Source organism: Theobroma umbraticum, unplaced genomic scaffold (genome assembly GCF_002168275.2).
Source record: "Theobroma umbraticum cultivar Fairchild unplaced genomic scaffold, ASM216827v3 scaffold_55.0, whole genome shotgun sequence".
Classification (NCBI taxonomy): Eukaryota; Viridiplantae; Streptophyta; class Magnoliopsida; order Malvales; family Malvaceae; genus Theobroma; species Theobroma umbraticum.
In genome coordinates, this window is record NW_018397270.1 from 88796 (window position 1) to 96081 (window position 7286).

At 38.3% G+C, this 7286-nt stretch overlaps 2 long non-coding RNA genes across 2 annotated transcripts in view; both read right to left on the reverse strand.

Moving 5' to 3' along the window:
• The window catches only part of LOC110426324 (uncharacterized), a 1617-nt gene extending 727 nt beyond the window's left edge, over positions 1-890 (reverse strand). The window contains exons 1-2 of the long non-coding RNA XR_002446129.2: positions 592-890; positions 425-513 (exon numbers count right to left, since the gene is read on the reverse strand). This is a non-coding gene — a long non-coding RNA (uncharacterized LOC110426324). The remainder of the gene's footprint in view (positions 1-424; positions 514-591) is intronic.
• Positions 891-6434: 5544 nt separating this feature from the next.
• LOC110426265 (uncharacterized) overlaps positions 6435-7286 on the reverse strand; it is a 4443-nt gene continuing 3591 nt past the window's right edge. Inside the window, exon 2 of the long non-coding RNA XR_002446116.2 lies at positions 6435-6752. This is a non-coding gene — a long non-coding RNA (uncharacterized LOC110426265). The remainder of the gene's footprint in view (positions 6753-7286) is intronic.

Genomic DNA, 7286 nt, shown 5'->3' on the forward strand with positions numbered 1-7286 from the left:
ACCATGGCCCCAGCCATATCTAACATCCAGCCCGTGACCCAAAGGTTCTCTAGTTGGAGCTCACTTGTGCACAACGGTCACACTTAACCGAAGTGACAATCGACCTACTCTTGAATCTCCCAATTTAATAAAACCTTTTAAAAGTCAAATCGGGGATTCAAACGATCATTTCAAACATTTTCAAAATACTGATCATGGTAGTGTACTAAAACCCTTTTTGTATCACTTTACAATATAAAAGCTTTTTGCATAAGGGTTAGACATCAAATCAGAATGGTGAGTATGAAATCATTCATGAATGCACATCACACAATCAATAAGGCACATTTTCGACAAAAATTATATTGAAAAGCTTGTTTCCCGATTGGAAAACCCTTTACGTATATAACTTGTATATATATGATTTCAAAGCTAAAACTCTTACCCATTGTTTATTTAACTTCAAAATCACCACAGATTCCAAGATCTACTTGCATGCATGCCTCGGGTCCTTTGAATCTATGTGGGTTGTTGCTACCACAAAAAAAAGCACACTTTAAAATTGATTTACAATGCATGCATGTCATGAAGAATGAAGATCTCATCACTTACCTTGCCTTGGGTTCACTAAGTTGAACCCTCCCTTTCTTTTTTCTTGTTCCTCCTTTCTCCCTTTCTCTCCTTCCTTTCTTCCTTTGTCTTCCCTTTTTCTTCTCCTTTCTCTTTTCTTCTTGGCAGTGGACGGATCTGTCAAGGCCAAGCCTTGAAAATTTCTTTAGTTTTCTCCATTTTGTGCTTACATGGGCGGATTGCCCAAGATCACTTGCCTTTTGCCTTATTTTCCTTTCTTTTCTCTTTATTCTCTCTCATGGGCGGATTGCCCAAAGTTGCATGTCTTGGTGGCTTGTTTCTTTTCTCTTTTATGTGACAAAACACAAGGCAAAAGCCTTGGCAACATGTCCATCCGCCACATTACTTTTCCCACACTTTTTCATTCATTCATTTTTTTTAATTTCTTTATTCATCCCTTATTCCCATTAGACCAATTCAATCCCCACTCACATTTCATGCACACACTACATCTTTTGCTCATTGGTCCAAAATCTATCCCATTTAACTTCAAATATTGAGAATTGCACATAAGTCCTCTAACTTTTCCTTCTTTACCTTGCGACCCTGTAAACTTTCATGCTTTATAACTTAGTCCTTCCGATACTTCTTAAATTCTAATCTCCTTCTATTTTCTCCTTATACATGTGTACAAATATAATATGAGGTTTACACCCCCTCAACGTGTCACCATAATATTTAAATATATACTTACTCGCTCATGCTTTATTTCATAAAGGCATGCGGGTCCCATTAATGTCATTTTTCTTCTGAATTTCTTTCTTACTTCTTCTCCCCCACTTAGAGTGGTCATCTAATCCTCTTTAATGGCTAATCTCAATAATAATTAAAATTTTAATATTTTAATATTTTTTATTATTAAAATATTAAAAAATATTATTTTATTTCAAAATATTCTTTTTGCCCACTATCGATCCTTGGCACTTATATTTTTTATCAATTGACCCTTTGCTTTATCGATTAGGTCTTATTGAGTTCTATTCACAAATACGGAGTGTTACAATCTCCCTCACTTAAAACAAATTCGTCCTCGAATTTAAATAGAGTGGGCCTGTAAATCATACCTTAATCTTGGAAAAGATGTGAATACTCCTTTCTCATTTCCTCTTCGGGTTCCCATGTTGCCTCCTCCATCGACTAGTTTTGCCACAAGACTTTTATTGAGACAACTTCCTTAGAACATAATTGTTTCTCTTGTCGATCTAGTATTGCTACTGGCTGCTCTTCAAAATTCAATCCTTCATCCAACGGAAATCATAATGTATAACATGTGTTGAATCCTTAACATACTTCCTCAACATAGACACATGAAAAGTAGGATTCACACGAGCTAATTCCATCAGCAAAGCTAGTCGATATGTTGTTAACCCAATTCGTTCTAAGATTTTGAAAGGTCCAATGCATCTCGAGCTCAACTTCCCTTTCTTCCTAAGTCTTTTACTTCATTTCAGTGGGCATACCTTCAGGAATATAAAATCTCTCACTGGGAACTCCAGAGGATGACATCTATTATCCGCATAAGACTTTTGTCTACTCTGCGCTGCTCTTAGACGTTCCCTTACCAAACACACCACATCAGTTGCTTGTTGCACCAAATCGAGACCTAACAATTTCCTTTCTCCCACTTCAAACCATCCGTAGGCAATCTGCACTTCCCTCCATATAATGCTTCCAAAAGAGCCATTCCAATACTAGCTTGGTAGCAATTGTTATAAGCGAATTCCGCCAAAGATAATTGTTGATTCCATGTGGTTCCTATTTCCAACACTATTGACCTCAACATATCTTCAAGCGTTTGTATAACCCGCTCAGACTAACCATCTGTTTGAGGATGATATGCAGTACTAAAGTCCATACGAGTGCCTAAAGCTTGATGTAAACTTCTCCAAAACTTATTAGTAAACTGTGGCCCTCGATTACAAAATTCTGATCTTGCTCTTCTGAGCCCAAGATTTTCATTACGTATTCATCTTGATCCTGAGCACTATGAATTCAGTCCAAGATCATTGTTCGTACTTGAAAATGAGCAATAAGGACACTAGGCCCACCAATGTCAATCTTAACCCCCATACTGCCTAGGCTTTGCCATCCACGCACTATACTTTGTCGTTCGGCTATCAAATGCAGCAAACTTCCCATAGATTTCTAACTCAAGGCATCAGCTACTACGTTCGCCTTACCAGGGTGATATTGGATGGTACAATCATAGTCTTTGAGCAATTCCATCCATCGGTGTTGTCTTAAATTAAGATCCCTTTGTTGAAATATATTGTTTAAACTCTTGTGATTGGTATATATTTCAAAGCTTTCACTGTATAGGTAATGACGCCAAATCTTTAATGCAAATACTATCGCCGCCATCTCCAAGTCATGGGTAGGCTAGTTTTGCTCATGCTTTTTGAGCTGCCTTGAGGTGTACGCGATGACTCTACCACAATACACATCCTAATCCAACCCTTGATGCATCACAATACACCACATATCCCCCTGGGCCACTCAGTAAGCTTAAGACCGGTGCCAAAATCAAACATTCCTTTAATCTCAAGAAACTATTCTCACATTCATCAGTCTATTCAAACTTAGCCCCTTTTCGCATCGACTTGGTCAATGGTTCTGCGATTTTTGAGAAATCTTGCACAAATCGATGATAATACCTAGCCAAGCCAAGAAAACTTTGAACCTCAGTAACCGTAGTCGGCTTTAACCAAGTTTGAATTGACACAACCTTCTGCGGATCAACACCAATCCCTTCCTCTAATATCACATGTCCAAGAAAACTAACATTCTCTAACCAAAAAGTACACTTAGAGAACTTTGCATACAATTCACGTTCTCAAAGTGTTTTCCATACTATTCGTAAATGTTGTGCATGTTCTTCAGGACTCTGAGAATACACCAGGATATCATCGATAAACACCACCACAAATCTATCCAAATAGGCACAAAACACTCTATTCATTAGATCCATAAAAGTGGCAGGAGCATTAGTTAAACCGAAAGACATCACCAAAAATTCATAATGCCTGTACCTCGTATAGAATGCGGTCTTTGGGATATCCTCTTCCCGAATTCTTAACTGATTATACCCAGAGCGTAAATCAATTTTTGAAAAACATCGCGCCCCTTGTAATTGATCGAATAAATCATCGATTTTGGGAAGTGGGTATTTATTCTTAATTATCACATTATTCAACTTTTAATAATCCACACATAACCTCAAACTTCCATCCTTTTTCTTTACAAATAGTACTGGAGCTTTCTAAGGTGAAGCACTTGGATGAATAAATTATTTTCCCCCTAACTCTTGTAATTGCTCTCGCAACACTCGCATCTCTGCTGGTGCCATTCGGTAAGGAACTTCGGATATTGGTTCCGTGCTAGGAATCAAGTTAATGCAAAACTTAACTTCCCTTTTTGGGTAACCTTGGCAATTCCTCTGAAAACACATTTTCAAATTTGTTAACTATTGGCACAATCTTAATATCCGAAACCTTTCCTCCATTAACACTTCCTCCTTGGCTACTACACACGCCAAATAATTCTGTTTTGATTCCACTCTTGTGACTCCCGCTAATATTCCCTTATTACACGGGCTCCTATACCCATAGATGATAAAGGGAACTTATCCGGGAAACTTAAATTCGACATATTTCTAGTGGCAATAGACATTGGTATAATAATCATATAGCCAATCCATTCCTAATATTGTATCAAATTCCAATGTTATCAATAACACTAAATCTACTAATGTCTCCCGGTAGTTAATTTGAACTACACAAGATCTATGACAACTTCTGCTATACAAATCTCTTCAAAGGGAATGGTCACTACCAATGGGTCTACCATTATTTCACAAGGTCTATTCAATTGTGACACAAAATTGAAGGAAACAAAAGAATGGGTAGCTCCAGGATCAAACAATACCAATGCTTCAAAATCACAAATCAAAAGAGTACATGCCACCACATCATTAGAAGCAGGCACATCTTGCGGACCCATGGCAAATACTCTTGCTTGTCTTCCTCAATAAGTACCTTGTGGTGCTAACTCAGTAGGTCATGATCGAGAGGTAGAAGCTATTCCTTTACCTTTATCGGGTTGACCTCTCCTAGGTGAAGGTGAAACTGCAGATACTACCACTGATGCTGGTTGTACATACCCACGACCAGTTCCTTGCAATCTCCCACTATAGAGACAGTCTCTTCTCATATGTCCCATTTGACCACAATTAAAACATACATCACATGATTGAACACGTGGCCCCACATGCGTAATGCCATAATGTACACAATAAGGGCTCCTCTGACCTATCTATCGACTATTAGGACTAGTCATTTCATTACCCAATTCTCAAAGATTACCTACTCCAAAAAAATTTCCACGGTGAGGTGAACTACTAAACTGGGGGTTTCTCCTCGACCCTTGAGTCCTACTTAACACTTGTCCTTTATTCTGAGCAGTATCCCCCTTACCAAGCTGACTTGACCTTCCATAAGTCATTTCTCAATTAGTATTCTTTTGATTAGTCTGCCCTTTAGTTGTAGTCTTTCTCGTACTTTCACGAAATGCTCTAGCCTCCATACTACGACCCTTTATTAATTGAGCACAATCCATTGCATTAGAGTAGGAATCCAACCTCTACGATGCAACAACTCTAAATAGATACTCAGATAGTCCAGCCACAAATCGATTCACTCTTATTTCTTCAGTAGATACAAGATATGGGGCTTATCTAGACAATTGAGTAAATTGCACATCATACTCAGATATCATCATCCCGAGTGTTTGTTTCAAAGCCTCAAACTCCTTAACCCTAGTCACTCGCAGACTATGAGTCATAAATCTGTCCATAAAGGCTTTATCAAATTCTTTCCAACCAAGCAGACCACTATTACTAGGTCTACCCCACATGTAAGACGTAATCCACTATTGCGCTACATCCTCAAGACAGAATATAGCCAATGTTACAGACCTTGTGCTTGAAGCTCCCAAAGCACTACAAATCCAAGAATCTGCACGGGTCCTCTCCCACGATGGAACCAGTAAATAATAGAGGTTTTAACTTCATAAATACAGATAATGAAAACTGAATCATCCCCTTTATCATCATTCAAATTATCCTCATCCTCCTTATCTGGTTCTTCCTCATCTATCATATTCATGTTTGAATCGTAATTCGAATCCTGTGAACTTGAATGCATATACTCTTCAGTTGTACCAGCACATTGCTTAGTAATTCTGTAAATTATTGGGTCAAATTTCGCAATCCAGCAACTAGTTCATCCAAAGTAGCACTCTCTAGAGTAAGTCCACCAACCCTTGTGCTGTTCGTACTAGCACTCCTTCGATCACTTGAACTACCCTCACTCGAATGTCAGGAACTCCTCCTTCCCCTTGTCCTAGGATGACTTCACCCTCGTTAGATAAAAACTTGTAATCGCTCGTCAATCTCTCTAGGTGCGTCTGTCTCACCCGTGGCCCTCAATGGTGCTTGTGTCCAGGGTAGCATATCAAACCTGGACATCGGCAACCAATTCTCGTTATTTAGTCATCTCTCATAATTACACAAGGTAGTTTTCTAAGATATATGTAGAATTACACATAACATCCTGCTTATAATCGGTGCTGCAGTCACTAACTATAAACAAGACTCTACATCGACCCCACTACTCCGCTGCTTGACACGAGAATTTCTAGGACTTGACTAAACCTATGGCTCCGATACCAATGCTATAACGACCTCTTACCTCGATCGTTACCGACGTTCGAGACTTGAAAGTAAACTCGCTAAGTCCCAAATAAGCCCTAGTTAAACTTCATGATAATTTAAACTCAACTCACAATTTTAATGCCATAGCTCATTTAAACTAAGTAAACACAATAGTTAAATCATGACGTTTAGATACCAATAATCCGGTTTAATAACTACACAACATATTCAACTTAATGAGTGACAATCATTACACAACATCAATTTTTTAACAAATACAGTTCCATAACTATTAATCATTATGAGGCTGACTACTCGCCACGGTACGACCTCTAGGCAGTGGAGTGACTCGGAGTGGGAGCCTAAGAGATGCCATTATCTACATTGCAGCAACTCTCGATGTGCTGAGCAATGCACTTGAGTAATCACTTATCTGCAAAAAGGAAATAAGGGAATGAGTCTCATAGACTCAAAGATCATCAACCCCGTGAGTAGGGCGTAGATAAGAAACAAGCTAAAGGCAGAAGATTTGAATATTAAAAATATAAGAATATATAAAAACAAATTAACTCAAAAGGGAGATTTGTGCCTTATATGTAAAACCAATAAGTTAATGCGAAGTAGGCATCTAAATCAATATCAAACCATTTCATATAAGATCTCTACCATTGAAATCATTTAAATACTGGCTTAAAGCAATTAGTATCGTCGCTCAAGCTCTCATGAAATCCATCGTTAACAAAGTTTATAAGCAAATCCATAAATCACCTCATTCATAAGGAATTAAAATCCAACGTCATCGTATAAATAAGGGAGCTACGGGAAAATAGTTATTTCTCACCATGCGAAAAACTACATGCGTGAAAACCTAAAGAGATATCACTCTCGAGTAAGAATAGAATAATAAAGCTCGTAGACCCGCTTTCATGTAATAACATTCGAGAGCTCCGCTCCACCAGATCCCCAC